General features: G+C 33.2%; 2 protein-coding genes across 2 annotated transcripts in view; one reads left to right on the top strand and one right to left on the bottom strand.

Moving 5' to 3' along the window:
• Positions 1–27,210, bottom strand: part of LOC136413470 (facilitated trehalose transporter Tret1-like) — a 174,342-nt gene that overhangs the window by 29,630 nt on the left and 117,502 nt on the right. The window lies entirely within an intron of this gene.
• LOC136413467 (5-hydroxytryptamine receptor-like) overlaps positions 11,218–27,210 on the top strand; it is an 83,216-nt gene continuing 67,223 nt past the window's right edge. The window contains exon 1 of the mRNA XM_066397043.1: positions 11,218–11,371. The gene's annotated coding sequence lies outside the window, so the exon portion shown is untranslated. The remainder of the gene's footprint in view (positions 11,372–27,210) is intronic.

The raw sequence follows: 27,210 nt of genomic DNA, 5'->3' as shown, positions 1-27,210 counted from the left end.
ACAAGATTATTATATATTCATTAATTTTTAATTAAGATTAAATTCAAGAAATAAATGAAAAATTAAAAATGAAATTTAACTGGAAACATTAAGTTAAAATTATTATAATATATAATCATAAATAACTAATAATTTAAAATGAATCGAACTTCAGATGTGCAGGTTTTATAATATATTATTGGAACAGAGGTCTGTACCAGGATCAAAGGGACTATATTCATTTTATTATTATTTTTAAAATTTTTAATTACTTTATTGCTAAATCAAGCCACATACATAAAAATAAATGGTCTGATGACGTCAGTGTATACTGTGTCACCAAATCTTGCGCATGGCGTTTTAACTTTTCTGAAAGCTAAATATAAGGGAATTTCGAAATAAAAAAACAATGCACCTTTTCAAAATTCTTAATGAGACGATTTAAAACACCTAATAACAAGGTGTCTCCCAAAGTAGTTCGACATGCATGGGGTTACCATAAAAGATACAAGAATCTGTTAAGTGGAGGATGTTTTAGATAATTTTATGAGAAACTCATACCTGGTTTATTAATTGCTTTGGGTTATACTGTTTTCAAAACGGTTTTGTGATGTGAATTCTAACTGTTTTCTTGAAAGATATTCATACTTTTGGCAAATTAGCTAAAAATCCTCTTTTAAAAATTCCGTTAGAAGAAGCCATTGTTTCTTACCTTTTACCGCCAAATCTCGATGCACAAGCCGAAAACAAATAAAACCCTTTTTTTGATTTTATAACGATTTTCCCGTTTTCTAATTCACTTCGAGGTATTTTTAAAAGAATTTCTGACCGATTTGACTTAAAATCACTAAATAATTACCAGAATAAATTTGGAAATTTCACAATTATCGCAGCATTATTGTTACCCCACCCCGAAAGAAAATCAAGGCCTACTGAAACTATATCTAATACGTATCAAATAGGCTTGCGGCCGTTTGAAGTACTAATAAATGCATTCTAAGAAACAAGTGCTACCGGTCGAGAAGATATGCTCTACAATATTCGCCCTTATGCAACTATTGCATAAATGTACTTTTCAGGGGTGTGGGAAAAAATATACATGTCTCGAATATATCCAATCAAAACGCAAAACGGCAGCCACCGTTCGCAAGAGACCTTGAATTCCATGTTTTGACGCACTGTGCCGTAACAGCCATTGTATAGTGTAAACAATCTTCGGGATTTTCGTGTTAATTGGGGCACATAATAATTTCATTTTTTGTAAGTACCTTTATTATTACCTGAGCGTACTATTGACGAATTATGGATTAGAAATTGTGAACAAAATTCGAACCTAGGGCGATAATAAACTTACCCACTTTTCCCAATGCATTTGTTTTATTGTGCATTATCGGGTAAAAATCAGCGTACTTTATACTGAGCTATACATGGTGGTCCCAAAATATTGTGTTAAACTTTATCCCTATATTATTTCCACAAAAACACTACAATATAGCTACGTTTGCTTTAAACGAAAGTGGACAGTTTTCCTTATGTAATGTCAAAGGTTGAATTATTTGTTCCAATTTCTCCTATGGTTCTCATTGCTTTTAAGATATGCAGAATCGGTGGATTCATTTTATGTCTTGGAAGTTTATTTCTGATGTGAGTGATCAAATGTCTTTTTGTAAATTACCATGAACGCAGCAAAAATTACTAAAATTGGTTCTTTTTTTAAATAAAAAAGACTCTCCTAGTCTTTCGAAAAAATTTCGTCGATTGTGGAAGGAAGTTATAATCAAGTGCCGTTCCTTGTATCCAGGATGTCTTTTTAAAACGTATTCTTGCTATCTTCCCACCGGCGAAGACTTATAAAATCGTTCAAATGGGAAAAAATTGTAATTTTTGGAAACTTTTGATATGCCGTAAACTGTATTACTAAATTGTTTTTGGTTTTCGGGAATGAAATGTACTTCAAAAACTGTGTTTCTGATCAAAAAAGTTTTTCATAAAGAATGCTTTCATGTTAATTTCATGCTGTCTACAGCATAGGAATATTATTTTTCTCTATACAGAGTGATTCATATGGTCCATTTGTTGGAAAATTTTAGAAAAAAGGCAAGTTCCTCAAATCTACTGTATAAGACAATTGTAGGTTATATCGTGTCTTACACAGGGTGTCCCAAAGGTATAAATAATTATTGGGTACTGGTAAAAGAATAGAGCGATTCAGGTAAACTTGTCAATTGTTACTGCAAAGTAAACCGACTTTAACTTTATTTTATATTATTCTCATTTATGCCTCAAAACTAACATATAAACAACAAAAAGGCAAAGCATTACAGCTTTGCATTTCGTTAGAAAACGAGAAAATATTTTTCGCGACACCCATTTTCACTTATCAATTGTCAGCTACAGTACTGACTTATTTCACAAGTCTTTCAAACAAAAGAACGCCCGCGTGTACTGATTAATAGTTACAGATTACAACCATCTTGTTCGTCACCTCGTTAATACTTGATTGAATTATCTATGAAACAATATCAGTACGAAAAAATATAAAACATTTTACGATCAATCTTTTGCAAAGGTGCGAATCATGGATTGAACGATAACAACGATACAGTGGCTTTCCAACATTTAAAAACTTTTACAGTCGGTCTAGGCAATGTAATATTATACAGTATTGCCAACAAAAACATATACCAGATTTTGCAGACTTTCTAGGATTAATGAAATAATGCAAAATTCATCTAATGAAACAACATTTGTCAAACACTACTTCATATAAAATCAAACACGGAGAGTTCCATTTAAATGAAACAAGAATTTAAATGATATTGTTCTGATGCAAAATAAACGCTAAATATATATAAATCGATAAAATTGATTAAATTAAGATTGAAATAAATTAAAACAAAGTCTAACTTGGGCACCTGGACAATTTGGTGGAGTTAAATTTTCTACTTACTAAGTTACTAAAATTAGAATGATTTTGATTGGACAAACTATGAATGCTATTAGACATCGAACTTCATCTATAGCTGTATCCTAGTGGATCTATTTTCTTACACTGGGCCCTGAATTCTAAATGAAGTTCTAAGACACAATGACATACATATGTATGTACATAGCGAAAGTTAATATGAGTGAGATAGAACACCTGTGGAGCACAATGGAAGTAAAACTGAGTCAAAAAGAACAGGAGTTTCAAAATTTAGATGAAGGAAGAATGAGAGGCGATTCATCAAGAAATAATTAATTTAAATCAAATAACCCATTTTTCTTCGATTCAATTTGAGCTACACCTAGATATGCTGCTAGGCAATCGTACGTCCTCGGAGACCCGTATGTAAACGACACGATATTTCCTGCATTCTCAAATAAAATGAAATTTAAAAAGTGCGATTTTTCCCTGTTTTCAACTGTGGACAATACGAATACTCTACTAAACTTACGTTTCGATTTAATTAACTTTTAAGTACACACAAATTTTTCGAAATATCACATATTTTTAGTCGAAACTTAATATTTTTTCGGAAGAGAAACGGAAGGAAACACGGAGAAGCCAAGCGTTATTGAGAGCGTTGTTGTTTTGTTTCCAAAGGCTTCTTCACCCAAAATGTCACTTCCGTGTGACTTATTATTATAAAACCACGTGTTGATTTGTTTGTACTAAATTTAGTCAAGTACAATTTCCATAATAAAAAATGCCACGTAAAATCCATTTTAAAACGAGAGTTTATGATATAAATTGTTTGTCGTCCCAAACGAGTCAATTTCAAGCACCATTTCAGTTTCTATAGGAATATTACGATTATTACATAATCGTAATATTCTCTCACAATAATAATACAATATACAATAATATTTTCATTACATATCTCATTAAATCATTTAAGGCAGGAGACATAAATTAATGTTTGCAGATTATTATTATTAATGAACTTTGCATCATTTATATCGAAAATTTGTCGCTCTATAATTATAATAATTTAATTCTGTGTTGTATTAATTGTTTATTAATGAAAAACGTTGGACGATAGTTTATTAAATTTTAGATTTGTTTGTTTATACGCAAATAACCAATTATTAACTTGTAGTGTTTATACGTGCAAATTAACTTATTAACAATTTGTTTTAGTTTATATCTAAGATTTAGTTTGATGAGCAATTTAGTAGGTAGGTAAAGACACTTTCGCACGTGTTAGGTTCAATAATTTTCTTCCGAGCGCATATATGTTAATTTTTATTGTCTTCTTAAGTTTAAGTCAATATTAGTGAGCGGTAAAAGCTTTAAGGGCACACGTGATATAAAGAGTTTTAACGTACGCATACCAATATCATACATCTACAAAAAGGTTTGATAGTCACATACCACTTTGAATGAAATGTGGTAAAACTTTTTAGTGCCTACATGCAGTAAAGTGCTATTTTCAGCTCGCAAAAGAGTATGCTAAAGCCAATTAATAGCACGCTCGTCGGAAAAGAAAATTTGCATGAGGCTTTTCTTCTTTAGTGAAAATACGAAAAAAACTAAAAGTGGCACATAAATGGTGTATTGAATAAACTCGAAATAATCTAATGGAGCTACTAATGGTTCTTTTGTGTGAGAAGGATAATTAATTATTAAAATATTTCTCTATTTAAGATAATGCTTTTTAAAGCGAGCAGCGCAACTAAGTTAATTGGGGCACAGGTCGTACTTGTTTAGGTTAAAAGCTGAAAGTTCATTAATAAATTTTTAAATTACTTTGTGGGTAATTTTAGATATCAAATCATTTTTATTGAAGGTTTTCAATGAATATTTGGTATATTTTTGAAAAAACCAAGCCCCCATTCCCAGTAAATACTAAATATATGCAACATGAAATCACCATACTCGTATATATGCATGCATAGTAACTTCGAGGATTATATATTTTGATGATACTTTCAATCAACTAACACCACAGAAAACTAATATCATAGAAATCTCCATTAGGTTCAATTTTTCATAATCAACCTTCAAAAAATCTTGTTATAAAATAAAATAATTATGAATTTACTCTCGCATTGCCTTTATAATTTTTCGCTTATATTCTTAATCTGTGAACGTACCTAACTAACCTGAACTAACCTATAAATGGCATTAAGGCTCATAAATCTCTATTTTATAGTTGTAAGTACATTTTTGGCTTTACCTCTAATTAAATGTTTTAAATTGAAGTCTGCAAAAATATCCTACACGCGTTACATAGCCTTCTGGAACGTTTTATTGCAAGTGTTGCAGACCTTTGTCATTATAGGCCAGTCATTTCATTCAACATAGAAGAACATTCTCAATTTATATATGCGAATTTAACATAGCAACAAATGCAGACAGCATAACGAAAGTCATAAAATCTTCCAATCAGCAATCAAAAAGTGGGGAAATGGTCCTAACCAGGAGCGTGGTCTAGATTGTTTTTGTTTATTCAGCAGGATTTGTTGCAAAAGTTGTTTTAACCAGATCAATGTATAGAATTTTATATCAAAATTGCTGGTTTTCACGTTTATTTTACCAGAATTACATGGGTTTTATTTGGAATCGTGATTTTCATATATTCCACAACCTTACGGTATAAATTATTCAATGAAAAGCTAGGAGCTGTGCAGAAAAATATTGAGTTAATACATCTACAAGCGATTCAAAAGAGGATCATTTCCATTGTTAACGATTTAAATGATACTTTTGGACCTGTGATATTGTGGTCTATTATTACTAGAATTTGCCTAATTTTGCATATAGTATTTCACATTGCCCTTGATTCGATAAGCCAGATAGAGCCGTTTGATATTATTAATTTCTGTTGCTATGCTACTTATTTGAACGTTAATATTATTATATTTCTGAGTTTTCTTCCATTTGTGAACATATTCGCTATTTCAGATCCACACCTGGGGTATTATTACGTTTGCCAATAATTTCGCCAAGAAGGTTCAGAGAACTGTCGACATTTGTTACGATACTTCTAAGTTTCCGTCCATTTCAGGTGGTGGAAGACAATTGTTTGATCGATTTGTTGATGTTACTTATTGAACTTAAGTTAAAATCGTTAAATTACATAAGTACTGGCAGGTGCTATTTATTATAGGTAATAAAAAAAGCATTCGGCGTTGGATTGACGTCGTAGAATCGTCTTATCACAACTTCGATTAAAAAGTTATTGGGAACATTGATACATACCTAGTTCAATTAGTGACGAGTTAGAAAAACACTATAAGTTACATAACCTGCACGATAATATCTAGAGAATTATTTTATTTGCCGATAACTTTTTTTAACAACCCAAAGTCGGGCTCAAATTTTCTGATATATGATGTGGCAATAATAGCTAGTATGGAAACGGTGCGATTTTATTTGCCTACTAAATAGATCTCTCAAATTTCACTACGACAAATACCAAGAAAATTAGGACAAAAGAAGGATAAAGTAGAAGCCCTGTGTATATCCTCTCTTTTTATAAATCCACTCTCTTTTCCAGTTAACGAGGATTAATTAAAACAATCGCCCATTCCAAACTTTCCTGTTAAAATACCAAGTTAATTCCACCTTAAAAACACTGGCAGAACGAAGTGGATATTGCATCCGGGATTCTTAAAAGGGCGTTTACCTTTCATTTTAAGAAAGTAGAACTACTGCCGGCGCCATAGATATCAGATGACATCCTCGTTTCCGTTTTCCATCGAATGCACTACAAAAGATAAAGTAAAACTCGGTTTGCTATTTCATGCTAAATTTACTACGTGATGATCGTTAGGAACGAAAGTTAAGTGCAAAACTTGATAAAATGTGTTTAAGTTTTCCGGACCACGTCTCATTCTTAAAGAATTCTGAGAAGTTTCAATTCTTTTCTTGGTCTCGAGTGTTTACCACTAATCCCGTTATCAAAGAAGTTTAAATCCAGACGGATATCTTTTCAGGTATTTTATCGGTTGACATAAGGGACCATAGTAGCAAGATGAGGAATTACAAAACTCTGGCCCTGGTTCGCTTTGTTATTTATTTAGTCTGTTATGCAAAACTTTGAATGTATGCGTAGGTGCTGTGAAAGCACTAAGGTATAATATTTACCTTTTGGGGTGTAAACCCATGTTTGCATATCAATCGCTTTGTCCATTGTTAGAATGCCTTAACACCTAATCTCATTATTCAAACCATTAACCTAACATGAGCCAGTTTCCCAGTTTCAGTTTAGGACAACCAAATTAAATTGTCCTCATAAATGCAGGTATAGATACTGATGAGTCGCGCCTGTGATCATTAGCGCGTAAAATTTGATTTCTCTCTGTTCCTGTTTATGCACATGTGGTTTTATAATCAATATTCTGGAAGATGTGGGAATAAATTTTATACTGAAAGCGTTTATTAAAGATCCCTATTGATTTACCCAGACTGGAGCATCTCTCAATTTCCTGCTTTTAGCAGCAACGGAAACGGGAGGCACATTTAATTGTTTCACTAATTATTTGCTCCCACTCGCACCATATGCCAGACGTTATTCATTTCGGGCAAGTTTCGTCAAAACCGATGTGCACGAAAGGCTGGATGTTAAAGTTTGGAGATTTCAGTAACTAGATTACAGGAATAATGGGCGGCCAGTAATTATCTGGCATCTGTTTTAAATCTGTCCTGAGAAGTACATGTACACACATGACTTCTGATACTATGCAATTAATCTTATAGAGAAACAATAGCTTTATGGTCTCTGTTATATGTGAACTTGTGTAGTATCAATATTATCATGATTCTGTTAACTCTGTGCCTTTCAAAGCTTTGATATTTTTCGCATTAAAGCTTCTCAAGTTCTAGACTCCAAAATGTTTTCTGTTATATGGAGGACGATGTTATAATTTAAACGACAAATCTTTCTCAGATGGCAATATGGCAGAAAGTTTTTTGTCGTATACCTAAACCGTTGAGTATTAAGTTGAATAGTGTCCAAAGAAGGTGCTTTGAGGAGAGCAATAAATCTATTCAACAAGGCGCCGTCTGAGAGTAAAAAACTTGATTATTCTAAAGTCCCCAATTATTATACTGTTGCTGAAAAATATGTTTCTAAGGGCGTCTTCATTTTAGCTATGGGAAAACAGCTGAAAATGTGCAACCGAAGTAACGAGAAGAGTTTAGATTTATGTTAAAATTAATAATACATAAAAAAAATAATGATTCAGATGTCAGTGTCGAAAGAATTTATGATGATAGTCCTGAATATGCTTCAGTACACCGAAATTATGTGATTTCTATGTGGTATTCACAGGAAAATTTGAATAGACACCAAGTAACTGCTTAATAAACATTTTCAGGGCACATTATCTGTCTAATATTTTGAGGAAATTCTTTATTTCTCTCCAAAGGGATTGGTACCTACTAAGTATTTTTGAAGACTGATGAACAAACGAACCTGTGCTGCACAATCCTAAATATAGCAATAGATGAGATTTTAAAAGCAATCGGGGTTTTTCTCATTTCTTCCTAAATATGTATATTTTCAATCTGCACTCAAAGAGAGCCAAATTTCATATTATTTATGCATCAGTCAAAATCACAGGGCCTTATTTAAGATAGTGAAAAACGTAAACGTGAAAAAGTCTTTATCAATATCGCCCCTTTTTTCTCCATCATTTTTTATTGGCTACTCAATGTTTGCAAAATATGGTCTGAATCGGTTTATATACCGTGCCCATTGAATTCTTTATATTTTATTGACAATAGTTGCTTTTTATGATGACATCAACTAGTGTATCGGAAAAATTGCCATGAAATATGAATATCAATTTCTTATAAATCTTCTCCAGATGTTTAAGCTCACATTTACGTAAAAGTTAAAAACTCCGAACAACCAATTAGTCCAAACGCAAATATTCTTATTACAAATTAATATTTCATGGACAATTATACGCAGTTTACCTAAAAACAATCTCAGCCAGAACACTAAAAAATCATCAAACGCTTCTAAAAGTACTCTTCTATAGCTAGAATGCTACTTTTTCGATGAAAAGACAACCTTGACATTGAGGCATGTAAAATTGGGAAGAGAAATGATAATTCTATTAAAATAGCATGATAACAATTCAACCCTGGAAATTTAAAACCCAAGCAAAACATAACGAAGCATGGAATGGGAAACAGCCGGCAGCTAAGTTATCCAGAAAATGCTCTTTACTTATGCCACAAATTTCCCGGAACAGCAAATAGCTTTAATGGAAGTGGTCCAGGAAGCCAAAAACATGAATTATGTCCTTATATGAGCATTAGTTGTTATTTATTCGCTTTGTTAAGTTGCCAAAACGTCTCTTTTATGAGCTTATACATAGTCAATGAGGAAGTGATGTAGGAGCATACGGTGTTAGATTAACTGTATTGTAATTGAATAATTATTTGGATGTTTACTTACTACAACTAATTAGTCAAAATTATCTTTGCTGATTTTAGCTGATGGACTTAGCGTGCTTTAAATGTTACAATTATTTATTAGTATTATGAGCAATATTTTGACGCCAGCTCATCGAAGCGCAGTTAATGTATTAAACAAAATTTCTTTATCTCAATAAAATAATTATGAGTAATCAATCATCAAATTAACTCTATCTATTTCATTCATAATTCATTATTCTCCCATGTCCTCAGAGTTGTTTTGAACTACGGTCGACTTAAAAAACATCATTTTTATAATTAATAGAAAAAAATTAAGCTTTTTTCGTTAAATATTGTAATTATTTGACTGTGCGATGGTAAACATCGACATCAACGCAAACAAACTAAATGTACGTAATTCGGGGTGCATTGTGGTTTTTGTTCCGCGATTGAGAATGTATTTATTTCGACATACAAATCCTGTATTAGATATAGGTATTATGTCAAAGGTGACTAGGCTCTCTATATTGATAATGTATCTTTTTTGAAAATAACTGCAACGAAATTAGGACCTCCTGACCAGAAATAGCTCAAAATCTATGCGTTTATTTCATGGGTTGAGAATTAAAAAGTAAAAAGTTAGAACAAAAATTTCAATCATTGGGATTCTATTTCATTGACCAAACAGGGGGTAATATTCGAGGCAAAACTTAGATCTTGGGCTTTCAATTCATGAACAAAAAAGTCAAAAATTCTCTCTAACGCAACATATATAAATTCAAATTTCGCTCTTAAGATATTGTTGAGTTCTAAATTTAGAGCGAAACAGTAGCACCTAGCAAATGGCCCTAGCAATATTCTCTATAAATTTGATACAAAGGTGAAATTGGCGGCTTAACCGAATATGGAATAAGAGGAAATTGCGATATTTGTATTTTTGGCCGTTCAAACTAATTAGGTTTTCGGTAATATTTATTTCCATCTTTTAGCCCGAAATGGAAGAGAATATTTCCTTCCTTTATTCCCGAATATTAATCTGAAATAAAGGGAATAAGTCTCAATTTCTATCCTTAACAATTTAGTCTGGATTAATTGTTATTAAAGAACAGTGTTTGACCCAGAAATATAAACTGTCTTAATACCGAAATTTTATTAATAATTGTTAGGAATCATGTTTTATATTTTCTTCAATTTATTAGTCATTCCTGAAAATAGAACTCGCTCCAGGGTTCGCAATTTATGGATTCTATAAAAATGATCTGGATTGAGATTTTAAGATATTTTCTGAATTTCTAATCAACTCAAAAGATTTTATTGGTTTCTTATTTAGCTTGGACTATAGAATTTTTAAAGATTTTGTGTATTCAATAAAGTATGATATTTTCTTTTGATCCAACCATTAGAACATAAGTAACACCAATTGATTAATTTGCAAAATTAATTCCCCTATACACCAGTTGACTACCTGAAACTGGTAAGGCCCGTAAAAAAAGTCTTTATAAAAGAATAAGTCCTAAATACCCTCTCAAATCCAAGAAAATAAACTTAATCCAATCCCAGGTAAGTGCCTACATCCAGCCTTAAAATATACACGACCCATAACCGTAACTGCCGACAATTTCTTGCCATAAACCACTCTTTATTCCTTTTATGGCTCCTTTTTATAGATCTCCCTTGAAAGAAAGTTTCCGGCGCTTATATCCAAATCTTATCCATGAGGTATATTGTTATTCCAATTTTCACACCCCGTTTTTCGTGTGTGTATTACGAACCATAAGGAGCAGAATCGGTGGCTGTAGTGATGCCGGCGACGCATGCGTCGCGAAGCGATTTTCTCAAATACGACGTTTTGAACTTGTAGATTCAAACCGGGCGCTAAGCATAGCGCATTGCTCACCATCGCTGAGCCAGCTGAGTTCGTTCTGCATAACGAGTTGCTGTGAGCGCTATTTTCCCGGTGTCGGACAATTGTTTTGGACTTTGATTTTTTGGTGATGTCGCTTCGGGATTTTATTGTGATGAATTTTTTTTAAGGTAAAACATCTAGAAAGTGGTTCAGAAAATTGCTTTAGAAACAGAATTGTTGAAATGCCAAGAAAAAAAATTTGATCTGCAAAAATTTATGTATGCGGATTTTTTCCATAGGGTAAAGCTGCTGCTTCCAGGTATTAGTTCAATTGTGATCAGTGGAGTTTGTACATGAACTAGTGACATCTTCAAAAAATATGCAAAGTGGTGTGCTAATTGATTTCAAATGCAATTCAAGTTTTTTTGTTAAGTCTTCCAATAAAATTATATTTGGGTTCGCTGGTTCTTAATAACATTTTTTTTATTATCCTAACTCATAAAAATGAGTAAAAAAAACTATTTTTTATTCATTGAACTTGAGACAAATAACGATTAACATTAATAATTCTATGATACTTTATCCAGAATTTCAGAATTATTCTTTAAAGTTAACCGTTACATACTGTGTACCTGTATAATTATAGTATATTATATAACGCGCATGAAAAGCTCCGATACTTTTTACATGACTACAAGAATTCGTGAAAAATCAAAGACATTTACCGGTTAAACCGTGGGAAATAAACTTATTTATGTTATACGGATATCGAGGGTCTGCCGATATAATTTTTGTGTAACCATGTAAAATTCCTACCGTCCTAGAAAAAATTAATTTCATTAGTATTTAATTCCTAATTCTACATTTACCAAAAAGTTGTATATCTTCTTTTATGGCAGATATAAAAATACTACCCTCGTTTATTTGATTGTGCATTACATTGCCCTAAGGCCTCATAGGGACACAAACAATGTCGCTCACGATCCTCTGTGGTTTTTATGCTCCTACCGCCTAATTCATTCTGAAACATTTATAGGGTTTTTATTGCTTGTGCTGATGCTCATCGTCCTGCATATTTAATAGGGTGCCAAAAGTCGATGTTTGGTACGATGGAAGCTAAATCGACTTGAATAATTTATTGCCCCAAGAAAATGCCAAAATTACATATTTTCACCTACACTACTGAATGTATTAGAAGTTTAATAAAAAATAATAAAAATTGCATCTCATTCTTCTATATTCCCGGTATAATATAAAATTTTCTGTTGCTCTTTAAATTGTATTCATCTTTGAAATAAGATTCAAAAAACGTCCAATTTTATTTCGTTTCAAATCTCATATAATTGAATATTTCTCTCTATTTATAAGATATCTCCTTATTTAACTATTCGCTATGCAATATGATTAAAAATCCAATTTGGCATTCACAATGCTTTTGAGAATCACATTGCAAATTACTTTTCAACCCGATTCGGTTACGATTGAAAGAATTAAATAATAATTTCTCCTAGAGATTTTTCATATTTTGCTCGTGGATCTAAATTAAAATAAGGTTTATTGATTTTCTTTATTGCATAAATGAAAGACCCTTTCATTAAATATCCCAAATAAGCTAATTACAACTCAAAATCAGACGCAAATCGCAGTCGCCACCTCACAAATTTGTTACAGTAATAAAGCAAATAGTTATATGTGAGGTCTGTTTTGATGTTAATTAATTTAGAATACATATAAAGACAATATTGGCGTCAATAGATTTTTATTTTAGTACTTGACGTTAAACTTATTGGGTCGTCCATTACCGTACACGAGTGCCAAGAAAAGACTTGCCATTAAAGGCTCTGATTCAATTTGTGTGTGATTACTTGTAATTAGTTTAACAAGCCTACGTATTTAAGTTTGCTGAATGGAGGGAAAATTGAATGGAAGCAAGGTGAAATGGGTGGATGATGATGTCGGTTGAAGTGCGGGTGTAAAGAGAAAATGTCTCTTGATACATCGACTACTTGATATATTAATTGCGTTGATGAGTGTTTTAGGACAATTTAAAATTTTTCATTTTCGATATTTATAATATAATAAAATATTATGATATGGATCCAAGTGACTAATACCACGAGGCACAAATCTTTAGCCCTCTAGTGCTTCCCTCTTCTCCAGGTACTGCATACAGGTTTTACCTTTATCCTTTTCTTAACTTAGTAGAAAAAATGTCATAGAGTTTACACACCTTTACTTTCCTGTTCTTTCACGTTTACCTTTCAAAAATCGGAAGAATTGTAATCCAAAAACGAACTTAAATGTAATTGCAGAATGAACTTGTTTGCTGATAACACTTATTTAAATATCTCCCTCTCTATCACCGTTTCTCTCTCCCTCCCTCTTACTACTTTCGTGACCCTCTCTCTCTCTCTCTTTCTCTCTCGTTCTCTCTTTCACTAACACACTATAGCAGTAGTTCACAAGTTCCATTTCAAACAACAAGAAACTTCCATTTCATACTTGTTATAGAATACACTATTCTGTCTAGTTAGGTTAGAAACTAAAGGAAAATAGTTTCCTAATGTGCTTGTTCTCTCGCATATCAGCGAAACATAAGACCAAAGTTGAATTTGCACGTTCATGGCATATATTTACATTTTGCTTTGAAAATTTACTTTACTTGGACTCTGGATCCTTTCACCCCATAGCATATCTGACTGTAATTACCGACTAATGATATGTGTAAACTACATGCAAGTTTATTCTAGTTACTCACAATTGATGATCTCATCAATTCGCTATAATATATTACGTTTATAGGCCTAATGTCCATTGGATAGGGAAAGTGATCGATCACTGAGCCACTAAACATAAGTAGCATTAAATCGAGGATTATTTGCATAGATTAAACGCGGAAGCAGAACTTTATCGAAATTTCCACATGTTATACTTCCACTTTTGGGGCGTTGATTATGAAAAGATTGATTAAAATTGCATGATAAATTAGGGAGAAAATACTGGTCTAGTGTTTTGCCATGATGAAGCAATAAATACTAGAGAAATTTGGCTTGAGAGCCTGTGGCGTAAGAGGCTTAAATATGGAAGGATTTGCATTTTAAAATGGCTGTGTTGATTTATTTATGTGGTTGTTTCGAGCTTTTTGGGAGAGTAACATTATGCGTACTAACTAAGAAACTAATAATTAATTTTTGTTTTAATTTTTAACGAAAAAGCCCTTAAACTCATTTTCAGAAACGACAATTTAATTTCCCTCTCTCCTTGTTAATTGTATGCTACCACTGCAATTTTCTCTGGACAAAAAAGACACATATCACCGAATCACTGCTGCAGAAATACAGTTTCTGCTGGGGGTGAATTAAATAGCCAGAGCTCGTTGTATTTCGCTAAACGTTTAATAATAGTAATGAAGTCGGAATAACATCAAAACAGAAAGAAATTACGAACTACTAACGAGTTCTGAGCGTTTCTTTGACCACACATCCGCTACAGACCGCCAGACGAATTTTAATTTAGCTCCACCATTACTTACTGTCTCACTGAAATGCAGACAAATTACTGGGATTTGTTAGGATTTAGGTGATGTTTCTGGAATTAAGCAGCTTATTTAATTTAGGTACACGTCGCATTGACGGAGGTAGCTGACTTTGACTGATATGGAAATTATTTAAAAACTTGCAGAGACGTAATACCTAAAACTTCCCCATCAAAACATGAATATTTCCATGAGCCTTGCAGTACATAATAATGCTTAATTTTTCATTTAGTGCCCATAGCCATGAAATTCCAAAGCCGTATAACCGGATGACTTAAAAGTTTAAAATATCATCGTGGTGGAAATTTTATCCACGTTTTACTCTCGTGCCCATTAACCTGAAAAAAGTATGAGCATTCCGAAAAATAACCCAACTTTTATTATTCTGGCTCGTATATCACCAGTATCGACGCTTGTTTTGCGGAAAATCCCGCCTTTTGTTTATTTTTAATTAACTTTTTTTGGATTTTATTGTTCAACGCGATATTTGCCACTGTCGACGAAGACGAAATAACAGACTGCGGTTTATTTGCAGTGTAAACGCCTTTACTTTTCTTCTGAAAGACTGTTGAATTTTGGCGGACGATTAAATATTTGCCATTTTCCTCTGTTAGGTGGAAATTTTTTCCCATTGTTGGATTTACAATTATAACCTTGCAAGGTGGTTTTGACTCAATTACGTAGGCAGCTTCATAATAGAAGTGTTTCAAAGTTTTCCTGACTTGAGGAATATCAAACAAACTTGTAGTACAATTTACTTACATGTGCAAACAAAGCTGCAAGCTAAAGGGACATGCACGTGGAAAGTCGTATAGACAGTATTTTCAGCGGCTCGCCAAGTTAAAAACATTAAAACTCGTTCTGAATTTGGACATCGTCATAGCAGCTATTATCGTAAATGCACCAATTGCCGCAATTCAGTCATTAGGTTCTCAGATATCCGTAACACACATATGCTACATAGAGAAATTTTCGACCTTTGGGATACGAAACAGAAAATGCGGAAAACGAAGAAATGTCTCCAAATAATCGAGAAGTCCAATGAAGGGTCACAGAAGCTGGACATACACGATGTGTCCATGAACATTATTACAAATTTGACCTAATGTTTCACTAATGTGCAACCAAATTAAGAAACTATTTTCATTTACCTTCTGTACCAAATTTAGAAATTAAGTTCTAAAATTTGAAGAAGGTTTGAAGGGCATTTCTAGTGAACCATCTTGGCATTTCCAGGCGAGAAACATGCGAACATGCAATTTTCATTTTACGGCAAATCGTACAAGCGAGGTCTAATGAAAGTATCATTAGTTCTGTTAGTTCCTTTAAAATGTAGCTAAATTATGTCCTATTTGATTTCAAAGGGCCCTTTATTATACTATTTTACGGCCATAAACTGATTCATTGTGGTCATACTAGCCTGAATTTATAGTTTAGTAGAATAAAGCAGTTAACAGGTCTGTTACAGGTATGCTTATTAGAATTTCCGTTAAACGAAGACCGTTGACTCAACATGAATCATAGAGATGATAGATTGAATATTGACGGGTGAATATAAAGTCCTTTTAATATACAGTTAAGGTATTTTGAAGATATTTTAATTTTTAACAGAACACGAGTATAACACTATTTATAGAGTAAAGTATGCCCCACAACTACATAGGAATGTCGGTAAATAGCTGTATTGATCTTTCGGACAAAAAGTCAGTGAAATTTTTAATTAAATAATTGTCCAGAAACAGCAATCGATCTTCATGAGAATAGAAACTTGAAATTTTCTGCCTTGATCTTCTAGATGCTGGTGGTATCATGGCGATGATCATGACCTTTTGGTCAAATCAATTCACATAATCGATATTTTTCAACTTGAAGGTACTTTACTGAGATTAGTACATCTTAAAGAAAAGCGCCATTAAAAATACGTTATCCTGGGGAAGGCTCGAGCTTCTCTTAAAACTGGTATAGACTGAGCTGATGGAATGGAACTCTCAGTGTCAGCTGAATTAGCATTTAAAATTTTAAACCGTGTGCTTTTGGTCACATTAAAGGGGAAATATGAATTATAACCTGAATTCAAAATACATTTTTTCACATTATGAAATCCTGATAAGATCCAATTAACTTAGCCCAACGTAGATTCGAGACGAGTTTTTCAAAGAATAAGATTTATGGTACTTGGACTTGATTTTCTGTACATCAAGTTTGAATTGGTTCAAATCAAGCTGTTTATAAATACAGTCAAGTCGTAAATCCCTACGGACTAATACATTCGTTGGCAACAATCTCATTTGTGAGAGGCTCTGCTCTTACCGCACTAGTAAAATCGATATCTAGATACTTTATATCATTTTGAAGGACAAGCTCCTGGTAGAATCCATGGTTTTAATCCAGTTAAGCAATAACTAAAATTTTCCATTTTTAGACAGCAATTTATCAAAAATTTGACGATGATTTGCTTTTACTAAACTTGCTACGAGAATCTCCTTTTCTGCTCTAGATGAAAAGAAGCAGTGAAAGTTCAAAAACTCAATCTCATTTAGTTGGGCTGAAATTTCATCGCCCGAAATCCCAGAAAACTTCAGTCATACTATTAGGAAAACTTGTGAAGTTTCATTTGGAAGAGGAACACGTTTTGTTTATATTCCGTCTGTGGAGAATTGAAAATTTAATTTAACTTTCAGGGATGCCGAAGCGCGATGCAAAGTTGCATATAAATATTCTGCCACAAATGTTTTACGTAGATACACGTTTTTGAAATTAATCAGAAACATCCCGTTTTCAATAGAATCGGAAATTGAGATATGAAAAAAATGCAAAAATATACAAGATGCTGGATTTAAATAACCCAACCTATAGGTTTTTGGATCCCAATTCCCATGGCCATTAATTGGAAAAATATAGATTGTTAGTATAATTTATACTATAGTGCACAATGCTCCTAGAGGCTCTAGAGGTAAAGAAAAATGAAAAAATATATATGATGTTGCATTAAAAGTAACAAATACAAGTGACTCAATAATAATCAGCCCTCTGATCTTTTTATTTCTGATTTTTTATCATATTTGTTTGTTGGTATGAAACATATTATACCCTTTGGCCTTCGAGATATCTAGCCATGAGAAAAATACAAAAAATATTCAGGGTGTACTAGCTACCAATAGTAATAATTCCTCTGACCGTTTTGATCTCCGATTTGTCCCTCCTTCTTTTCCCATGGCCATTCTTTCAGCTTTTTAAGCACAGTTTTTCAATAAATTACCTTATTAGTTAGTCAAATGTTGCACTAAATTTCGAACAACCTCTCGACTATAACCATCAAAACTTGGTCAAGTGACATAAAACGTTCCACTATACCACCAATCAACTTAAGCTATAATAACGACTCATAAGCCAATAAATCCGAGAACCATAAAACCGTTTTTCCTACAAAACTGATTAAAATGGGGGCAACATGTTCCATGAGGTTATTTACGGTTTAAAATGTTGTTAGGTGTAGCACCTGTTTGAAGTGCGCTCAGTCATGTAATCGCATTTATGCCTGCAGGTCATGGCTTAATGGAGGTTCATTCGAAAAATTATTAGTGTTTAATTAAAGAAGGGTAATCGGTAAAGGTGCAGGGGATTTGTGTATTTAACATTTCAAACAAGCAAATATCTTCTAAAAAAAAATTACCTTTGCTCGTAAGGAGCTTCGAAGCGTGAGTCGAAATTCTGCTTTATAAGGCATGAGAATGCAGGGTGTTAGATAAAACCTAGCATATTTGCCAGATTTAAATTTCTGTTCTTTCTATGTTGCCTGTATTTATTCTATATTATATATACAATTTGTATTATTTGTATTTAAAGTTGAAACCCCCAAATCTGAGCTAAAATTTCACCATTTCCACTTTAATTGTAAGGTGCTGTATTCGAGAACCCTAATCAGTCAATATGACTGCACAAAGTCCAAACTACAGGTTGGCATGTGATCTTATATAGAAACTTAATTTAATTCAATAAGTTTTAGCTCGAGAGTCGATCAAGCGGTGCCCATTTCGCACTCTTGCATTGAAATTCTAGCTTCAGAGTTTCAGCATCGGAATTGGAAAGCCAATTCCCGTAACGAGAAACGGATACCTTTTCGAAGTAATGGAAACGAAGCAGTGGAAAAGTCGCATTAAAGTAATCACGAAGTATTATTATTTTGTAATGGTTTTTCGGAGTTAATGCAGAGAAAGTGAAACTGCCGGGAAAAATTAAATCAGAAGTGTCATGTTCCTTGTGAAATGAACACGCAATTTTAAAGCAATCACACCACAAAAACCAAATAAATTGCTTTAATATAAAAAGGGGAAGTTGACGATTTATCATTTGTCGACCTGTAATCTTGACACCCATAATCACTTTCTCCATTATGAATACTTTTTAATAAAGTTATTTTCCTGACCTTATCTGACATTAGCGTGTTATCCATCAAGCACCCAGGGAAGGAGATTACAGGAAGCTTAAAACGACATTCTTTCAGATATGGTTTCAGCAAAACGGATTCTTTCAACCTTTAAACTGTGAGATATATGTATGAATGAACTATGAGTAATCATGCCTTGGAGTAGCTAAGATTAGAGTTTCCATAACTTTCGTTTATAAAATCGAGAACATCACTCAACAATATTAAGTTCATCGAAGATTTCTCTTTCGTTTATCTCTAGCAGATGGTACTAGACACAACCGATCTGATCAAATGAAAGCACAAAAGGCTCTGAAAAGAACTTTCAGCGTTCCTTCAAGTTATTCTAAACGCCACCGCTCTGTTTGTAGTTGCAAGGAAAGCTTATTTACTATGAACTTTTTAAGGTTACGTGAGATATTTTTTAAAGGATTTTACGTAAATTTATCAGGATAAATGATGAAGAAGTAGTTTGTTTATTTTATTTATTGGTAGTGTTAAAGTTAAAGCATGGCAATAATTTTAGGATTTATTCTAATGGGGTTTTGCAGGTTCTGTTTGGATTTGCCTGACAATGAAGTCGATTTTTTAAATTTTATTGTTGAAATATCGAGAAAGTGTATACTAGTTGGAGCTAAAATGGACATTACGTGTAGTGGTATTTTAAACGAATTCTTAAGCTCTTGCCAACAAAGCTCTCCTATGACCTAAATTTTTAGAAATGCATAGTCACTCTCATGTTAATTTTGTGGTACCTCTAGTGGTCTAAGTTTTGAATTCCTCATTAATTTAGAAACTTTATTGTGCAACTACTGCGGAAACTATGAAAGACTTCCTCTCTATTCCGTTTAAATTTGTTCTAACATTTTAGAGTTTAAACCAGAATATGTAAGTCGATTACATTGGTGATCCTTGACTCTAAAATCCATCCAGCTCACCCGGTTCTTATTATAGAAGTGCTTTTTGAGTGCGATAAAACTTCTACGGCATTCAAAAACAGGACGTCCATAAACCCTTATAGAAAATTTTATCTTCCACACTTCCGAGTATAAAATACCATTGTTAGCCGTAACCACAAAAATGTAACATCCACTAAGTGTTAATTTTTTTTATAGGTAACAGTGGATTTCATCTGAGCTAAAGTTGATGCGTTGAACTATGCACGGAAAATCGATGGTGACGTATTCGTAAGTACTAATATTTAAATGATAAATTAGAGGTGAGCAATTTGAAATGATGATGGCAGGAGAAAAAACAGAAAAATTGTCAGAAGCGCTAGTTTAATCGTTAAAATTATGTTTTTGCTAAATTCTCCCCATTTTTACAAAAGTTACAAGGCAAAAATCGTAATAAAGTTTTAACTTTGATCCCCTGTATATTCTTTAATATTAACTTCTGGACTAAGGTACATGAGAAACTTGTCTTTAATTTATGTACCATTATACTATAATTCTTACCCAGTATATAATAAAAAGCCGTTTTTTATCGATGCCAGTCGGCAGTAAGTTGACCTTATCTATCCACGTTTGCCACATAAAAAGCAAAATTCTGTTTGATGCTCTGGTTTTTTCAACTTCCCCACGTAACCAGCCTTGTGGAATACTGATAGTGGAGAACAACATGTGCCAAAATGAAAAATTATAACCCCTCAAAATTCACAAAGCGATATTCATGAGTTTTACACTTTTACTTATGTTCAGCTAACCAACAAGTGCTTCCCCAGTGCCGCATTAATTTTACAAATAGAATGCGATATAAAATATAAAATTTTTTATAACGAAATAACTTTTCTCATATTTAAATAAGTGTTATTTTCAGCTTCAACCATAACATGTTGGGAAAAAAGTCCTTTGATTCGGATTGTAACTAAATCACTTTATCGATTATAATTTCAGAAAGTTTCCAACCGTAAAGAAAAACTCCATATTACTCAAACACCACAATTATACGAAATTAGATTTGTGACTTTTTACATTTAAATTACATAAGTGAAAAAACATAATTTCATGTTTTGATTAAGGTTTACTTCGACTTGGAAAGTTACAGCTTGGCATTAGAAGCACATAATTCTTAAACAAAAACAATATAAGAAAAACGCTCCAAACAATATGGGAATGTTGAAACTCGGCTGCATACAATTTGTATTCCACGGATGCTGAATTTGGGTTATCTGCCAGATACTGTATGGCAAATTCAGCGCCTTGCATACAGAATCTGCTGAAATATTCATTTAACCCTTTAACATTATCCATCCAATATGTGCCTGGAATGCTCATAGGGTTAAATAATATTGCCGTCTCATAAAATAGTTAATTTTTAATTTTCAAAACGCCATTAGGGATTGCGATAGTAGTAAAAAATTTAAACTGATCCTAATATGTATCAAACCGTTCTTTTCTCTCTGATTTTAAATGAGAAAAAATGAAATATATGGATTGGTTGCAATTTTTTGCACTGAAATTTCCATCAGCTCTGGCATTAACAAAACATTTACTTTATTGCAAAACTTTAAGTCTCCCATGAAATCTCTGGTATATACTCAAGGTAAAAATAGAACATTTAGGAATTTCACGGGAAGTAGTAAGATTTCGGGCCCTTTTGAGCAAACTTTGTGGCGCCCTTCCAGTTTTATACCCTCTTAAAAAGTTTACTACCAACGATTAAAAGCAGGGAACTTCGCTTATTATGTACGTATTTAGAACATTGCGGTGCAATTTGCTTTTAATGAAATAGGGCCTCCTGGAAATTGAATGCCATTAGCCATTATTCCCGAACCTATCCCAAATCGACTAAAGTTGTACGTCAAACTGAAATATAATTTTAAGGAAAATGGATTGCAATTTGTGCATTTTCCCCGCAAAAACCTTTATCGTTCCATTAAATCGTAAACTGAGTTTACATTGGAAAAAAGCTGACAGGTTCAACTTCCCGTCCGCGACATAAAATAAGCTCGGACTGGAAAAGCTGATTACAGAGATTAATTGTTTTTACTTGACAGAACAAAAAAAAACATACATTTAATTTTCGGCCAAAATTTGAACTCTATTGAAGCCATTGAGGACGACCGTAAGCACCTTAAACTGAAACCTTGTATAAAGTAAAACCAGAGAGATCAAAAATGATGTGAAAGTTGCCTGATCCATTCACTTTTGCGAAAGTCCATAAAATCCATTCAAAAAGTTTCGTAGCATTAGAGCCTTTATAACCCTCTGGAAATGAAAATCCAGACACCCAATTTTAGAAGTTAGTTTTATGAAAAAGGTTTTTACGCACAAATGGCTTGAAATTGTTTGTTTACACCTTAGTTTTTATGGCGAACACAATGAGTTGAGGACCATCGGACGTTGTTTTATTTTTATGGCCCTCCGCTCTCGACAACGAGCTGTAGTAACGCCTCCAATAACGCCCGTCGCTTTTGACAACGAGCCGTAAAGTAAAAACGACGCCTGCTGATTTTTTAACCGCCTTTAATCAAACAACTAGGTGTAATAATATTCTATTTGCATGTAAAAGATTAAAAAATATACACAGTCTCTGAAAATGGAATTTTCTTCGTTTAAAGTTCCTAGAGTCAACATCCTTTATACCTCAGGGGAATTTACTGAACAAATTCAAACATTTCGGGAGTGAAATGTGTCTACATCAGAGCGCATAGTAAAATTGTTGGTGTTGCTGTGAATCTCAATTTAGACCATATGAATGTAAACGAATGGTAATATTAAAATGTGTAACCTGCCGAAGTGCTCTCTGCGAATTTCTCTACATACATCCGAAATTATTAAATTATTTAGCTCGTCTGTCTAATCTGAAATTTCGACTGGTACCACTTTAATTTCCCCACATTACACAGTTGCCGTAACCAGTGCCTCGAGGCCACCACGCAAATCTCTTGTCATAAAGAGGATCGATGACAATCTACTTCAAAAAATATGACGTAAAAACAATCACATTTAGAGAAATCATTAACATATACATGAAAGAGCAGAGAAACAAGAATCGACGCCTGAATATGGTCGTATAGCGTGAAGTGCGGACAGATTATTATCCACTTTTGCACACTGACGGCGATTTGCGATCTAAAAAATGACAAAAAAACAATAAACTGTACTCAACAAAATCAAAAGCCTTGAAGACGTAAAAAAGATGGAGAAACGTGTCGCCAGGCTTCCATTACTGTGCTTAGACCATCATTTTTTATATCATAAATTGTTAAGGGAAATCCGCGAGTTGCTTTTGTCCTTTTGGCTGAACAGTTCCCTCCTCTCAGACAAATGGAAGTAATATAAACACAATGTTACTGATAGAAATGGAGCCTAAACAGCTGGCAGTCATCGTCCCCAAGTGCTCTAGACAGAATCTAATTTGATTATTCGACCTCAGCTAATTTTCAAAATAACACAGGGTGTTCTGTACAAGTACGGACTTTTTGCAAGATCTCCATAACCAATTAGAAGACCCTTTTCTTTCGTCCTATTGCGAATGATTGCATCCCTCTCAATTACGAGGCGGTCGCTTTAATTAAATTAATCAGAATGGATCAAACGTCTTATTTATCTAAGGAATCGCGTCGTCAAATATTTGCACTCCATTTCCGGACACCCGATATGCGTGTGTGTATAAACAACGTATTTGCCGATATCCGTGTTTGATTTCCAAAATGTGCTATTGATTGGTCCATCTAGATGTTTTTGCGGCATCAAAATTCCCTTTTTACAGCAAAATTGTGAAATAAAAAAACCTTCTTGTCGCACATTATTTTGTTTTTGCTTCCAATTTACGAAGTAAAATGCCTATCCATAATTTATTATGTACGAGCCCTCCAATATTCCTAACAAGGCAACGAGGAGCTTAAAACAAAAAGTAAATATGCTACTTATTTTATTATTTATTGTTTTGTCAATTTTCTTGGTGGTGAGTGTTTTGCCCTACAATGCATGATTCATGAGGGAGATCAAAGAAGATATTGAGCAGACCTCAGATAAGATCATAACCTGCATGATTGCTAATTTTGCCAAAAATAATTATCATGTTGTTTGCCAATTTTGAAGACTATTAATATCTCTTTTATCAGTAAAAGGACTAGAGCAATAAAATGCCACATATCCCTACAAAGGAGCTCGTAATATAAGGTATCTGTTCCCTTCAATAAGAAAATAAAGGTCCTTTCAAAGCCTCTCATTTTATTATATCAAAGATCTAAAGCTTTCAAGGGCTTTTCTTTTTATCCGGCTAAACACTTTGACATTTTAAATCGAAAATAATCTGCATTTTCGCCCCCCGGGCAAGTGCAAATGCAACACAAAAGAATTCGATTTAAGCACAAAAATACTGTTCATACTTCAATCTTTTGGAGGTAAAAATTTCGAAAAAATGAATTTGTCTCAGTAATATTATTTCGGCAAACTCATACATATTTTCGCAGACAACATATTATAGACGATGTCAATAACGTGTTAATAATTAGATAAAAATTACTCGCTTCGTTTGAGCTCTCAAACGCACTAATTAAATTGCTTTTGATTATTAGGCTGTTCTCGAACTTACGTTCATCCAATTTATAAACGAAACTTATCTTGTTTGGGCTGATATTCTGGGAAACCCTCTTCAACTGAAATATAGCAGCAAATTATCCACGTTTGAGATGATTGAAATCATCACTGAAGTGCCCTAAGAACAGAAGTACTGCTTTTGTTAATTTAGACACAGGCTAATTAAACTGTGTAGTTTACTTTGAACGTCAGTAATTGGGGTGTTTACGAACACATGTTTAATTAAATTTATTGTTAGTTATGTATTTGAAATTTAATAAACAATTATTTTCATCAAACTCGAATGTTAAAGGTAACTAAACACCGGAAAGTTTCTCGCTAATTTTCCTCCAAACTTTAATGTTGAATTACAACCAAATTTTAGTGACAAAGGTCATAAAATTTATGCAGTTTCTTCCATTAAAAATTCCTGAGGGGAAATAATACCCATTAGCGGTTTTTCCTCACTTAATGAGAGACATTTAGGAAGTTCCTGAGAAAGTGTTTAAAAAGGAAACCTCGATTAATTATCTCAGGGGTGAATAGACGTTATATTTCAGAAAAGGTATTTTTCTTCTTCCTTATGAGGGAGATTTCATAATAAATGGCTTCTAGCAGTCTACTGAAAATTCCAATAATGTGTATGAAAAATTAATTTAGATGTCTAATTATGGCTTTGTCTTGGGATAGCATGTTATATCCACGTTTAATTGCATGCAATTATGCCCTGAAAAGTTCCTTTCGAATGTATAGCGCTCAACTAAAATTCAGATTTTAACGATTTGTACATAATAGTAAGTATCTGAGAGCTTAAGCAGCACTAGTTAAACATTTATTAACATATATATTAAATTATTAATAATATGTACATTTAGTGTTCTTAAATGTTGGAGATTAGCGCAACTCCTTACACGTATTATTATTCATTCAGAATAGGGTTCTTTAAAATCCGAACAATAAATAATTGCACTGTAAATTCCCAATCAAATATCAAGAAAATTTTGGTACCAAATGGTCCATTCTTGGAATTCTGCGTGCGGATTTTTTAATTCAATTTAAACACAGGTTTCGTCACTCTTACACATGATACTCGTTTTCTTTTTGTATAACATGAGCTACACAGTTTTCCTCACTGTGTTGTCTCATTCACTTATCACCTGCCGAATATTTTTCAGAACTGCACCATTTACAATTGGTGATTTATTTATCTCTCGTAATCTTCTTTTTATTATCTCCCAAATTATTTCAATTGTGTTGAAATTGCAATAGGGCGGTAACCGCAAAATTGTACGTCCTTGATCGTGACGTAGTTTGTCAGTTACATACTCCTTTTTGAAACTTAAAAACTTTATTATATCTAATAATTATTTTATTGTTGTCTTTTTTCTGGAGTATGTACATTTCTGTCTCTCATAAAGTTGATTAGGTCCTGTTTCGTTGTACTATAATTAGGGGTGTTGACTAGCATCCGGGAATAATAAGGGGCGTTGTCCATTACAATGACTGAATTAGAGGGAACGTTTGGTAGTAGTTATTCGATAATCCATTTTTCGAACAGTTGAGCAGTCATGTCATCGTGGTAATCAGCAGAGGATTGGCTTATATTTTTAGCGGACAATAACAAGCCGTTTGGCACAAATCCATTTTCACTGTCAGCACGCAGAATAATAATTCGTTTGCCTCTCGAATATGGAGTACCTCAACTGCAGTTTTTTAAATTAACCAGGGTGCCCTAGAAACATATCGATAAACTTTGAGGGGTGATGGGGGACATCAATACAAACTTTTTTCTTTAATAAACATATGCCCGTAAATGAGCCACTTGAGCTGTAGGGCAAATAAAATATTCTAAGTAATATCAAATAACTAAATTAATTCTTGATTTAATTGGACACCACTGTGTTTTGTTGAAAATTTTTTGTTTCAACTACGTTTATTGTTGTGGAGCAAAACATTTCTTTATCACAATTAGACATTCCAAAGATGCCACTTTTAAGATCATAGGACGTATTATTTGTATGTACATTATCATTATTCAGTTGACATAGTAACATTAATTTTGTTAAGTGGTAAATCAAAATTTGTGTTGAAAATGGACGTTAATTTCTCATTTGAAGAACTTGTCGATGTGCACCTTGCTCAAGGTGCAGCAAATTGTAATGGAAGAAAGGCTGCACACTTGTATGTGTAGAGATATCCAGGACGCCAGCAACCTCATCATACTTTGTTTCCATCCACCGTCGTCTTGGAGAAAGTGGGAACCTAAAGCATCCTGGTGGTGGTGGTCGTACAAGAATGGTTCGTACGGATGAATTTGAAGGAGTTTTACACTATGCGGAGGGAAATCAATCCACAAGTTAAAATATTTTATTTGCTGTCCAACTCAAACGGCTCATTTACGGGCATATGTTTATTAAAGAAAAAAGTTTGTACTGACGTCCCCCATCACCCCTCAAAGTGTGTCGGTGCGTTTTTAGAACACCCTGTATACCCAACCATATTTAATCATGTTGTGAGCGTCGAACTACGTTTTATCTA

This window comes from Euwallacea similis, chromosome 14 (genome assembly GCF_039881205.1).
Source record: "Euwallacea similis isolate ESF13 chromosome 14, ESF131.1, whole genome shotgun sequence".
NCBI lineage: Eukaryota > Metazoa > Arthropoda > Insecta > Coleoptera > Curculionidae > Euwallacea > Euwallacea similis.
This window is presented reverse-complemented; position numbering and strand designations above follow the sequence as displayed.